Below are 14,459 nucleotides of genomic sequence, written 5' to 3' on the forward strand. Positions count from 1 at the left end.
CATTGGAGAGACCAGTCTCCTTAGTTTCCTATATTTTTCTCAGGATACAGAAACCTTCTATTTCTGTTTGTTTTTTTTTTTCCTTGCCCTTCATACTTTCCTGCAGTGATCTAGAGGTGTCCTTTTTCTTAGGGGAATTTATTTGCCCCAAGAATGAAAGACCATAACATAACGTTGTTAGTGAGTTAGCACTTGATTTAATGCTCAGATTATGCCAGACAAGTGGAATTTTTCATTACATCTTAAAGATAATAGTAATTAAAGCTTTTAAAACAGATTTCTTTAAACTTCTGTGTGTCTTAAAAATTATATTTTGACTTATGAGAACTCAGTTGATATTTTTATAAGAAAAGGCTGTTTTGATGGTTATGGTTTCAGAAAAATGGTTTTAAAAATCAAGGAGTGTTTCATTTCCTCAACAAATATGTGCTAAGAACATAGAGTGCGCCTCTTGAACTGTGGGGAAATATTACAGTCAGCAAAATTACACAAATTCTTCTCTATGGGAACTTGCATAGTGGAGGGAATACAATAATAAACAAGAAATCATGCAATAAATCATGTTTTTAGGCAATAAACACGATGAAGAAAAATAAATCCAGGTAAGTGAATGAAGAATATGATGAGAAGATTCAATTTTATAAAGGAAATTGAAGAAAATCTTTTTTGATAAAGTGACATTTAAGCAATACCTAAAGGAAATGAAGGGTGAAACTTGCAGATCTTTGGGCAACTAAATTTCCAGCAACAAGTGCAGAAGCTAGTGGTTGGCATGTTTAAGAAGCAGCAGAAAGATCAGTGTGACTTGAATAAGAAAACAGGAATGTGTACAGAGTGGCCAGGGTGATAGCATTGGTAAAGTATGGATTGTCTAAGACTCTTAATAAAATATGAAGCCACTTAAGGAATCTGAGCCAGGAGATCACTTGACCTGACAATGCTTTAAAAGAGATGAGTAGGATGGTAGGGTAAGAAATTGACTTAATGTGAGGCAAGAATAAAAGCTAAGTAACATTTTAGAGATATTGCAGTGGTCAAGAAAGGGGATAGAGTATAAAGGTGGAAATTTGAGAACCAGTCAGATTCTGCATTATTTAGAACAAAAGAAAAATGATTTAGTGATGCATTGGATAAAAGAGGTGGAAAATGGAAAGAAGTATAAGATGAATCCAAGAGTTTTGGCCTGAATGTAAAAATTGAAGGTACTAAGATAGTAGACTGGAGCACATACATCTTTTTCATTGCAAAATTTTTCATAAAAATTTAAATAGAATTGGAAAAAAGAATGTCTGTCAGATTACCTGTTTTACTAACTACATGAGAAGAGAAAGCAAAAGTGAATTTTCCTCAAAAGAAGGGCCTTCCCCCCAGGGACAGAGATATGAGTAATAGGATTAAGCATAAGTGGGAATCTCTAAGAAAGGTCTCCATATTTGTTTCACATAGATTCATATGTCATAAATTCTAGCTGAGTGGGGACTTTTATCCCAATTCTTGTGTTATAACCTGGAGGATTCCAAGATCCTTAGAGAAGTCATAGGTCCATCATGGTACTAAAGTGGTACTAAAGTAATGGTCATGTGAGGTTTTAAAGCCCCAATCAATCTGATGCTATGGGAATAAATGCTGAAAAACTGATGGAGACCTGTGATCATGAAGTGGTCTCCAGCTTTTGGTGAAGAGCTTACACAGCTGGTTAACTGCTACCAAAATGAGATTGGGTGGAGAAAATGCAATCATCTCACTAGAGAAACAATGGAGGGTTTTTTCTTCTGTTTTTAAGAGAGAAAAAGATATAGTGACTTATTTCAGCAGCACTCACCAGCACAAGACAGAAGACAACTTTTAAATACTGTATGCTCATTCTCTACTGAAATTATTAAATTTATAGTGGTCAAGAGTAATTTAAGTCTACTCTTGACAAAAACAGAAGCTCAGGAGTAAATAAAATTATAAAGAGAGTAAAGGAAGTAACCTCTCCATGAATTTGATATGAAAATGAAAACATACTCCTATGGCTAATACTTGTTGAAAGCTTCCTTGGGTTAGTTTTCAACTATATTCATCCCAAAGATTTTAATATTTGATCCTGAGAAGCCATTGGAAGGCGCAGATGTATTTTTTCTTCTTATAGACGAGGAAATGGAGGTAAAAACGAGTTCGGCAACTTTCTCAGTGTCACGCATTTGGGAAGGGCTGAACTGCGTTTCAGAACCCAGGAAGTCCAATGACATTTGTCATCCCATCGTACAGCTTCCAGTTACAGCACTATGACAGCCCGGCAACATTCACCGTGACTCAGGAGACCATGTCTTGGAAACATACGCAATATAGTTTTGCTTCCAAGCTGGAACTACTCGTAATTTTTAATGACGTGCAATGACTTACTGTGTCTAGTAAACTTGGCCTTGTCTTCTATAATCTGCTTTTCTTTCCCCTTGTATCCAACTGGCCACCTAGTGCTGCCATCATCATAACTCTTATACTCCACAATTCTTCACCTACACAAACATTTTCCCTGACAGTCACTGCCTTATCCCATCATTTTAGAACATCCTGCAGCAAAAATAGAAGAGTATTCTTTCTCATACACCACAGTTATCACAACTTTTCTCTTGCTCAAATATTTACACTTGACTTCTGTAATTTAAATTTAAATTTGTGCATGTAATCTTTCTTGGGTATCAACTATGCATGAACATAGTGTGGAGGCCTAAGGGTACAAAGATGAGAACAGTTTGTTACAGCACATAAGAAAGTTTCAATAACTTGTTTGTTTTTGAAAGTATTGAATCAACTAACATTTAATATAAGTGATCAGCTACAGAAAAGTCCACATTCAATCACTAATGAAAGCCTGTGAAACTAAATATAGATTTCATCTCTAAATATAACCTTATTTTCTCCCTTGAATTTTTCTATCAATGCAAAGACAATCCTAGTCAATAGATAATGGGTGCATAGCAAACTGCCACATAGAATCTGTTGCTGTCTTTGTTACATCATTTTAAGTAAGGACCATGCCAGTGTCCTAGACTTTATGCTGATGGGAGTTATCTCAATTCATTCACTTTCCATCCAACCATACATGGCAAGGAGCTGATGGTAAATGATGATGACTCTGCTTCCTCATTTCCAATGTTCTTTCATCAATCTAGGAGTCTGTCATCTTGTTATTTGTAAGTTCTTGCTAAATTTCTTTCTACCAACATATCTTTCTCTGTCTCTCTGTCTCTGACTCTGTCTCTCTCTCTCTCTCTCTCTCTCTCTCTCTCTCTCTCTCTCTCCTTGTTATATAAATGTAATACCAATTTAATACAATTAGAGCCAGCTCCTCCCTGTGGGTACCTTGTCAACATGAAGAGACTTCAGTTCCTGGATTGATACTACATTACGTTAGTGTTTTAGTGTGTTTTTCAAACATATGTAGGTATTTTTTTCATTATTTTTTTAAAACATTTTTCATTTGTTAGAGGGCACCATTTATTGAGAAAGCAAGGCAACAGCTCCAATACTAAGTCAGTGGAATCTCTAAATTCATGTGATCTCTATGTGGCATAGAGATCAATGAAACATAGATAAGAAGAAATAAATAGTTTGTCAAAAATACAATTTTTAGGGGCTTCTGGGTGGCTTAGTCAGTTAAATGTTTGACTTGATTTCAGCTTATATCATGACCTTACAGTTTGTGAGATTGAGCCCTGAGTCTGGCTCCACGCTGACAGTCCATAGCCTACTTGGGACTCTCTCTCTCACTTTCTCTCTGCCCCTCCCCAGACCAATATATCTCTCTCTCTCTGTCTCTCAAAAAAATATATATATATTTATATATTTATAATGTTTTAGTACTATGAACACCACATTTTTTTTCTGTGTATAATGGCACTTTTATACATCTATAGAACAATAGAACCTAACATCTTAGTTTTCTCATTTTCTTTCCACCATTTTGGCAAACATTTATATGGAGTAACACTGGAAATAATTACAAGAAGTATAATAAATAATTAAAGAGGTCTTTAGGCATTTATTGATCTCTGATGAGTGTCTATGACTGCTGAAGTTAATAAAACATAGAAATTGTACTCAAAAGTCTATAGCCTACATGGGAAAATATACACGAAAACAAAGGAATAAAAAACATAAAGCTCTGGAAATACAGTGTTTCTATTAACATATGCAAAGAGATGATAAAAGTGATTGTTATAATACATGGGTGCAGGTGGAAATAATTATGTATGTGAGGAAGAGATACAAAAAAATAAGGATAATTTCTTAATTCTAAAATCATCCATCCATCAACATGGTATCTTACTGGCTTACCATTCTCTATTTTCTTGACAGTAAATATTCTTGATAGAATTGTCTATGTTCATTGACATTTGTTACTTGTTAGTAATTGGATTCTTAAGAATATTCAATTGGGTTCCCACCTCCAATATTTTTTCTGATAGTACAATTTCAAAATGTTACCGATAACCATCTTGTCAACAAACCAAGCAATATTATCACTCTTCCTTATCATCTGTTATAACACAACACTGTAAAGTTCTCCTTGTATATGGAAATTTATGACCTTTCAATATGGTCATACTGTGCTCTTCTTCAATGATTTTTTTTCTATCTTCATCAGACTTTGCACTCTCAAGTTGCTGAAGTTCTTCAATTCATTGCCACTCAATTCCACAGGTTAACATATTAATTCTACAAAGATGACTTCAATCATTATTGGCAGTTTTGACATCTCTCCTTACTCTAAGGCAGAATTCTGGCCTACTGGAAATTTTCAATCTCTGTAACTAGTGTTATGGTCTAAATGCTATGTTCCCTCAGAATTCAGGGGTTGGAATTTTCATGCTCTGTGTGATAGTATTAGAAATTGGAGCCTTTGGCAGGTGATTAAGTTATATGTTTGCAGCCCTCATGAATGGGATTAGTGCTTTTTAAAATAGTTTTAACAGAGTTCCCTAGGCCCTTCTACCACATGAGGATATAAGAACTCTATGATCCCGAAGACAGCACATGGGTAACTGTGCTAGCACCCTATTGAACTTCCAGCCTTCAGAACTGAGAGAAATAAATTTCTGCTATTTATAAACTGCCTGTCTGTGGTGTTTTATTATAGCAGCATAAATAGAGCTAACTCCTAAGACTCTACAGACTTGTCCTGGCCTCCATAAACAGTCAATATTTCATTTTTTAAATTTTTCTTAGCCATACAGAATTACTCAGAATGTCAATACATACATAAAAATATCTCCATTCTTTGTGTTTTACCTTTGTTACTCTCTCCTTTTACTATATCACTAAAAATAAAAACTTACTATACCATGAAGTCTTCTGTGAAATAGTCAAAATAATAGCAATACACAGCTATTAAACATTACTAACTTTATTGCTTTTTACCTTATACTATATGTATCTCTGTCTCTCACTTCTCTTTCACTATGACTGGAAGAAAGGTGTAATGTTTCTAAAGCTAGGCAGGCTTGAATTAAAACCCATGGTCTACATTTCCACTTAGATGTCAACAGAAGGTGGTAATTTTTATCTTTCTTCCCTTACCTCCAGGTTCTCAAATTTAACTGAACATTAGAATCACTTGGATACTTTAAAAATACTAATCATAGAGTTATACTTCCTAATATTTCAATTCAATTCATCTGGTATATTGACTGGACACGGGGAATTTTAAAATTTCCTAGATTTTCAAAATGCTATTCCAAGGTCAAGGACACCACTGGAATGGTAAGTGCCAATCTTTCTTCTACAATTTCTGCACAGTATTGAGTACAATAATTCTCACATGCTATGAATAACTTAAAAATTATTCTTTGAATGAAAGACTATGCTATTTCCTGTTGATCGTTCACAGATATGCCTGAAAGTCAGAAAAAACAGCCTAGAAATAGCCTAGTACCTATTCATAAGAAAGAGGTGCACACAGCATTGTTAGTCACTTCAGAACAACTTATGTAGCATTAATAAGCAAAACTGTGTAAAAAAAAACCCTCAGGGTCATTCAGATCTAATTTCAATGATATTCAAAGCAAAGAATAAAAAGATGAACATTTATCTGGCAAGAACTTTTTGTTTAGCTTATAGGAGCCTTAGAGGTAAAGGCAATGTGGGTTTTCTATGAGATCTTTGCAAAGTATCTGGCTTCTGAGATACGAGTCAGGTGCTTAATATTCATTTTTCAGGTTATTGCTGTGGTGGGTAAATCCAAACAGAAGCCAAGAAAGTTTCAGGAGATAAATGCCTCAAAAATATGCAAAAATCTTCTTGGCTTTGACATTGGATGATCCAGTTCAATTCTCTGTTTCATCATTTGTTTATGGAATATGTTGACATTTATGGAATTCTGTCTATATCCCAAACTCTGTACTAGAATGTGGAATTGAGTGAGAAAGAGGATGAAATCTATTCTTCAAGTATATATAATCTGATGGAGAAGGCGAATGATTAAAGAAAGAAACTAAAGTAGAAAAATACAATGTGATTAATTTTTTATATTAAGTAGGTATAAAAAAAAAAAACCCCACTATGAGACCAGCCATAGAAAAGCCAGGAAAGCAGTTTCACAAAAGTAAAGGCTAGGATGATTTTTCCTCTTTTCTCTTATCTTTTTGTGATTCTTAGGTTTACTATTTTGGTTATCTGAAAATTGAATACTATAAAATTACAAAAATTTTCATAGGCAGCAGGTATGTGATGCTAACAGTGGGCTAACAATGTTTAAAGAAAATTAAAGAAAAGAAGATCAGGAAGAAAAACAACTACAGGTAAGCTACTATTTTATTTTCCAAAAATAGTAAAGTTGATGTTTTATGAATGTTTTGGCCAAGAGCATTGAGAAATTTAAATGCCGGCAATCTAAATGTCTAATGAATTGTCTAAAGCATATGCAAGTTGGGAAAGACTAAATTAATAATCACAGCACACACATGCACAAATCCACACATACAAACACAAAAAGCAGTACTGATCACATTTTAGAAATATAGATGGTCGACCAAAGTCTCTAGATAAAGCTTTAAAAAACTTGTGAAAAAGTAGAGAATAAAATAAACTCAATTGAGATAATGAGCAAATACAAGAATATTCTATTAGTTTTTTTTCCCCAAGAGTCTGGTTAAACTTTGCAGTTTTTGCTGGTGGAACAAGATGTGTGCATGCTCTGTTAGATTGAGCACAAAGTCAGATTTCTTATAGGCAAGAGATTCTTTAAATTTTGGTCACAGAGAACCTTTATACTCTTAAAAAATAATGACTATCACATAATCACTTATTTTGGGGATTATTGCCCATAATAGTCTCTGTATTAGAAATTAAAACTGAGAAATTAAGAAATTTATTTGTTAGTGAATTTATTTAAATATAACAATAATAAACCCATCACCTATGGGTAATATATTTATATAAAAATGCATTTTCAAAACCAAAAAAACATTGAAAAGCATAGTACTATATATTATTTCTGCATATTTCTTTAATGCCTGGATTTATGGAAGACAGCTAATACTCACATTTGTTTCTGTATTCAATGTATTTCAATGTTTCAGTTGCTGTCCATAAATAAAATCTGGCACCTATAGATATATAGTTAGAAAAGAGACTAATATGATGGATGTTTTCCCTTGAGACTACCCCAAAATCTAACCTATAGCAGTTTCTTATACATTAGTTTTATTGTCCTTTTTGCACTTTGATTTTTTTAATTTTTTAATTTTTTTTTTTTTTTAGTTTTTGAGAGAGAGAGAGAGAAAGAGAGAGAGAGAGAGAGAGAGAGACAGCATGAGCAGGGGAGGGTCAGAGAGAGAGGGAAATGTGAAACCAAAGACTGGTTCCAGGCTCTGAGCTAGGTGTCAGCACAGAGCCCAATGCAGGGCTTGAACCCACGAACCAGGAGATCATGGCCTGAGCCAGTCTTACACTCAACCAACTGAGGCACCCAGGTGCCCCATGCACTTTGAATCAAACTTGTGCCCATGTATAATTTTGTGACATCATGGATTGATTGGAAAGTATTGTTTCACTAAGTCATGCAAGTCTTTCAAATGTTGACAATTTCATTACACAATATAAAAACACCACATTCATTAATACAATCACCAAACTCATCAGAAAATATTGAAGATGTCAGGCTTACAGTGATACAAACACGTTATCCCAAATTCTAACTTTTGCTCGAAAGCTTGAGTTTTATCATTGGCAATAAAACCTGTCACTTATTTTCCTTGAAGTGACAGGTTTAATTGATTTCTTTTTGGCAAAATATCTGCTGGTTAGCCAGTTTGTCTGTCAATTGCTCTTTAAAGAAAAATGGCATTCTAAGTGAAAATGGTTCCTCAGGTCACAACTCAAACAATTACATAAGCGGTGCTTCCTCATACAAAGACTGCAGTCCTGATTCATGCTAAACCATCAGCGTTTTTACAGGTTATGCTTTTGGACCATCAGTGCAAATACTGATAAAGTGAAAAAGCTAAATATTTTTTTACTATTGTTATAAAATGGTCTTAACCTTGAATATGTATCAGAAACTCCAAAGGTGCCCTGAGCACACCTGGCTCAAGACAGATAAGTAATACAAATATAAAGCACAGATGTAGGAAAAAATTGCATGTCTATGTATGGATGCTCACATGCATCTGACCTACATAAACATGTGCCATGGACTAATGGATGTCCCTCTAAAATTTAGATGTTGAAGTTCCACCTCCCAGTGTGCTGGTATTCGGAGATGGAGATTTGGGAGGTTATTAGATCATGATGGTGGAGCCCTCAGAATGAGATAGGTTCCTCCATAAGGAAAAAAACCCAAACCCACATGTCTCTCTCTTTCTCAGCTGTGTAAGGCTACAAGAAGGCAAAAGTCTGCAAGCTAGGAAGAGGGCTGTCGCCAGAACCCAACCCACACTAACAGACTCCCGAGCCTCCAGAACTGTGAGAGATAAATGTCTGTTATTTAAACCACCCTGTTTTTGGTATTTTATTATAAAAGTCTGAGATGATTAATACAACATGCAGACAATACAAATTAGTTGTGTTTTTCTCATTTATTTATAAGCTTTTACTGAAACCTAGGGATTATTATAAAGTATTTTGTAAGAGATTATTAGAAAAAAATCTTACTTGGTTTCTGTTCATATCCTTCCCCCTGGCATGCGAGAGAGAACTTGGTTATTGTGCATTAAAATATGAAACAAACAAACAATAATTTAGACAGAGTCCCATAGCATTGAGTGCCCACCTCAATTAAGACATAATTTAAGCTATAACACATCAGAATTCGGTGGGCTAATTGTCCAGACTAAGATAGAAACAGAAGAATCCAATAATAGAGGAGAGAAAAATAGATATTTTTATCAAAGAAAAGGATACAAAGTCAAATCTATTGGAAAGATAAACACAGACATGCATTTATTTTAAAACTAAAGTTTTGAGTGTGTGTTATGTACTAGGCATCTTTCCAGATACCAGGGTTGCAATTGTAAGCAAAACTGATCTGCTCTTTGCCCATCTCGAGTCTATACCATAGTGGCTGCTGTAGTTGAGTGACAAGCATTATTATAAAATGAGATAGGGGCACCTGGTGGCTCAGTCACTTATCATGGTTGTGAGTCTCATGGTTGTGAGTCTGAGCCCCGTGTCCAGGTCTATGCTGATTGTATCGAACCTGCTCAGGATTCTCTCCCTCTCTCTCTACCCCTCTCCCATTCACACTCTCATGCTTACTCTCTTTCTCAAAATAAATAAATAAAATTTTTAAAAAATTAGATAGGATGTCACTCACAAGAGAACCATCTCTGAACGGCGATTGAAAAGTAGTAAGCAGTTGATTTTAACTGATGTAACTGATGTAGTGCTAGGCCATGATAATGACTTGGTTAAAAAGATATGAATCAAGTAGGAAATAAATAATAGAGGCTGCAGGCTAGGAACTAAGGAAGAAAGAAATAATCCTACTCAATAAGAGATTACTGGAGCTCTAGACATACAGAAAGAACCAAAAAAAAAAAAAAAAAAAAAAAGAACAAGTACAAGTTAGATTTCTTAATTGAATGGCAGCCCTGGGAGAAATACAGGCTCACTTGTCTGTCGCTGTTCTACTTGATCTCCTCCACTTTAGTTTAATTTCCTTTCCCAGAAAACCATGTCTTTTGCATGCCTGCTGGACTGCATTCTTCAGGGTCCACACTAAAAATTAACTTCCTCTTTCTCCCTTCCAACCAAAATCTAATCCTACCCTCCACTGTGCCTCAGGGCTCTTTATATCTGCCTTAATTTTGACTGTTCTTATGATGCATGATATTTATTTGTTTACATGCCTATCTTAATAGAATTTTTGAAGTGAGCTTTGATTAGAGCAATGTTCTTACCAATAACTGAACTGTTAGGACTGCCGTCTTGGCCCTTTGAAACTTGTTTGGGGGAGTTTTCTGTTACCTTTCCACCAGAGAAGAGAAATACCTGGGGAACATACTTTAGCACATTCCTGAATGCATTGACTCTACCTATACCACAGCGTTAGAGAAACAGATTTTAAATGGCTGTTGCAAATCACAAAAATTTTTCAGTAAATGTAAACATTCATTTTTTTTTCTGAGTGGAAAACATTTCAAGGAATTCAGAGTTTCTGTATATAACAGATGGTTCAATTTGGTCTACAAATTTCAGTGTATCTAGGGATCATTGGTTGTGAAAGCACAGTAATGTGACTGAACTACGATTGAGTCTAACACATAAATAAAGCCTACCTGTAAAACTGTTCAAAGCAGCCGTTAATTGTTCCACCTGGACTAGAACACAGCAGTTGAAAGCGTTGTAATAGTACCATTTGTCTGCTAATTCACTTAATACTGGCTTTTTGCAACTTCAGATCATATTTCTGCAAACAAAACTAAGTTCCTGAACTAAAAATTTCCAGCAAACAAATGAAATAAGCAACCTACATCTAGAAAAATGAAAGATAAATGCAGAAAGCCAATTAGTTAAGGGCCATCTTACTACTATCCTCATTATAAGAAATAGTATTGAAAGATTACTTTACGCTTACAGATTTCCTTTTATTCTGTAGATACTCTGATGCAACACATTTATAAAAAGCCCAATTTTCAGTTGGTGGATTATTGATAAAGGTTGAAACAAATGAATATCAAAATAATCACATGGCAAAGATAATCCATGGCAAGGTAACAGGACCAATGAATAGTGCTAAAACTTTATCAGCATTTTAGTGGTTTTATGTCTGCTCTGTTGAATTTGAAACTTGTAACAGTCCCATGAGGTAAGCTAGTTTTGTCCACATTTTATAAATGGACAGTTACATCTGAGAAGCCACCTACCTAATGTCAACCCAGCACTTGAGAGTAGGTCCAACTTTATAATCCATGGACTTTCTTTTCGAATCCAATGTTCTAATCTCCAGACCTCACTGACTTTTAAAATAATAAGAAACATAAGTTCAAGGATAAGATAAAATCACTTTATCTTTCTCATGAATTTTAGCTGAGAGAATTCGTTGGGTTAATAGTCTAGGAAATGAAATAAAGCATTGTGGATGGGCAATAAGAAACATATTGCACACCATAGCTGTTGAGCAGAAAATGGTGAAAACAATAATGAGGAAGTGATCTTTCAAAGAGGGCTTGAGTGCAACTTGTGAAAGCATAATGCTAGATTTGCCAGGTCAGTGGTTTCGATTCAGATGCGGGAAATTAACTTCGTTCTCTTCCAGATTAACAGTTACAACTCATGGCCAGTCATTTACCAAGTATGAACTTCCAACCCTTCTACTGAAAGTGTGCTTGTGCTGCTCTCAAAGGAGGCAATAGGAGAGTGCTGTGGTGCAGCAATCAGGAGAAAAATATTAAACCCTCCTGGGGTTCCAGTCCTGGCTCCTTCACTTGAGAGCTGGTAACGTCAGCTCGGTTATTTAAACACTATTGCCTCTCTGTTTTCTCAGTTGTAGATGAAGCATAATAATAGCACCCATCTAATACAATTCTGTGAATATTAAGACAGTACACGTAAATGTTAAGAACAATATCTGACACAGAGCAAATAATCAGTGAGAATGAATATGGCTTTGTGCATGAAACAGGTATCAGACCACAGAAAGGAAGCTAGCATATTCAGGCCGTAAGGATGTAGAAATTTGTTTATGCAAAAGAAAATGAAGGTAAGAGATGTAGATGTGGACAGTGTAGGTTCTAGATAGTAGCGGGAATGAAGGAATGATGTGACATTTGGAGATCAGAAGCTTAAGAGGTAGAGGGAGAAAACATTTTAGAAAAGCAGAATTCTTTCCAGGCAGACATGTAAGAAGTTGAGCTGAAGTAAAGAATTAAATTAAGGGATATGTTGTCCTTTGCCCTTAGAGAACATTCTATGGAATTAGAATTCTTAATGATAAAATGTCCATGGTGCATGTACATGCATACACATGCACATACATAGAGGTAACCAAAATGAATTTAGTGAGAATAAAGGCAAATCAGTTTGATATTCGATCCACACAGCTTCAAGTATCTGCCCCACCCTACAGCTTCTCTCAAATTCCAGCGATTCTGTTTATGTTTTTAAAGTTATAATTTATCATCAGAACTACTCACATAGTAAAAATAATGAAGTCAATCGGATTTAAAGAAAAGTAATCCAAGAATCAAATTATGAGATATTATCAACATTAAAATTATAAATTAATGCACCCATTACAGATCCATTTCCAAAAACTAAAGTTTCATCCTTTCTTTGGCATCAGGCTATGATACAAATGATGGCTAAAGAAAAATCTCGAAGTATTGTACACTTTCAAAAATGTGCTTTGTAATTAACGTGAAGGATCTGAATCAAAGTTAGTTGTACTTATTCATTTGTAAGGACTATAGTTTCAATTAACTATCACTGCTATTCAGAAGATGATGTTTATCATTGGAATTGACTATTGTTAGGTCACAGTAAGGAAACAAAATCTTCATTCAGATGACATGTAACTTTGTTCGGTTATAATGACCCATAGAAAAGAGTTTTCCACTAGAGTGTATTCTCATCACATGCACAGGAAAATATACTTTAGGTTTAGCCCTCACCCACAGCATCTGCATTTAAAAGCTCAACTCTGGATGAAACTCCTCCTTTTTATTCTCCTGCACGTCACTCCTCCCTCTTCTGGATTTTGACCTCTGGGTCTTGGAACCATGCAAGATATATTGAGACCTTTGATCTCATTAACATGTTTTGCAATTCATTTTTTCTGTTCCTATCTAGTTAAAATAGATTAGTACTCAAAGATATTAAGTTACAAAGCCCAGGTCAGTGCACTGAGATATTGCAAGTCAAAGCAGGCATTTAATTCTTGATTTCATTTAAATAATTATTTAAAGATTGGAACAAAGGGACCTTGAGAGGTTACTTAGTCAGTCTCTAGCATCTTAAGCAAAATTATTCCTAAAATAGGTGCATGACAATCTTTTTCACTCCTACAAGATCCCCAGAAAGAACTTGAAACTCTGTCTTGGCATCATAGTCTTCTCCATAAAAACACTCAATATTATCTTAATTTCAGACTTAAATCTGAAATGTGATTTTATTCCTTCTTTGTCTTTAAAGAAGTCATTGAATGATTTTTTCCTGCAATAATCTCATGTTTTTAGTTTTTCTTCCAGCTACTTTTTATCCTTTTATGTCTTCTTTTGCACTCTCAGCTCCACTGCATTAGAGTAGCTTGTTCAGATATTGTGATATATTCCAGTAATGTCCCAATTCCAAAGATGAAGAAAATAATCTGACAAGTATTTGTTTAATCTTCAGGTGCCCACCCTGCTTCTCCAGTGGTAAAAATACTCATGATGTTCCTTATAAACTCAAGACAGCTGGTTTGGATGTGATGCTGATAATTTAAATGAATGCTTCATAGAATATATTTGTCAAATTCTTTTACTCTTTGAGTTTTATGTCCCTTTATCACACATGTAACCACCAAAAACTTGTGTGATTGTTAATTTAAAGCAAATATTAAAGAAACACTTTTGTGGCAACTGGTGTCAGTCTAAAGTTGAGAAAGTCAGAATAGAAGAAAGATGATATTTGAGAACAGTTTTTATGTTTAAATATTAGAGATGGGGGAAATGTTCTTGTATACTCTTACTCAGTACATTATTTTTCCCTTTATTCTCAGACTCACTTATAGAATCGTATTTACCAATTTTTAACATTTTTCTTTATTTATCTAAAGAGAGATAGAGAAAGAATGGAGGAGGGCCACAGAGACAGAGAGCGAGAGAGAGAGAGAGAGAGAGAGAGAATCCCAATGCAGGGCTCAATCTAATGAACCATGCGATCATGACCTGAGCTGAAATCAAGAGTCAGACACTTAACCGACTGAGCCACCCTGGTGTCCCTTCACTGCTTTTCCAACAACACTTTATCCAACCTCTAGCCATCCAAAGTTG

The 14,459-nt window shown here is 34.9% G+C and overlaps 1 long non-coding RNA gene across 1 annotated transcript; it reads left to right on the forward strand.

The window, feature by feature from the left end:
• The first annotated feature begins 6,666 nt into the window (after positions 1–6,666).
• Positions 6,667–8,979, forward strand: LOC115285629. The gene is made up of 2 exons (XR_003905617.1): positions 6,667–6,785; positions 8,853–8,979. It is a non-coding gene; the product is annotated as an uncharacterized LOC115285629 (long non-coding RNA).
• The last annotated feature ends 5,480 nt before the right edge of the window (positions 8,980–14,459 follow it).

Source organism: Suricata suricatta, chromosome 1 (assembly GCF_006229205.1).
Source record: "Suricata suricatta isolate VVHF042 chromosome 1, meerkat_22Aug2017_6uvM2_HiC, whole genome shotgun sequence".
In the NCBI taxonomy this organism is placed as follows: Eukaryota; Metazoa; Chordata; class Mammalia; order Carnivora; family Herpestidae; genus Suricata; species Suricata suricatta.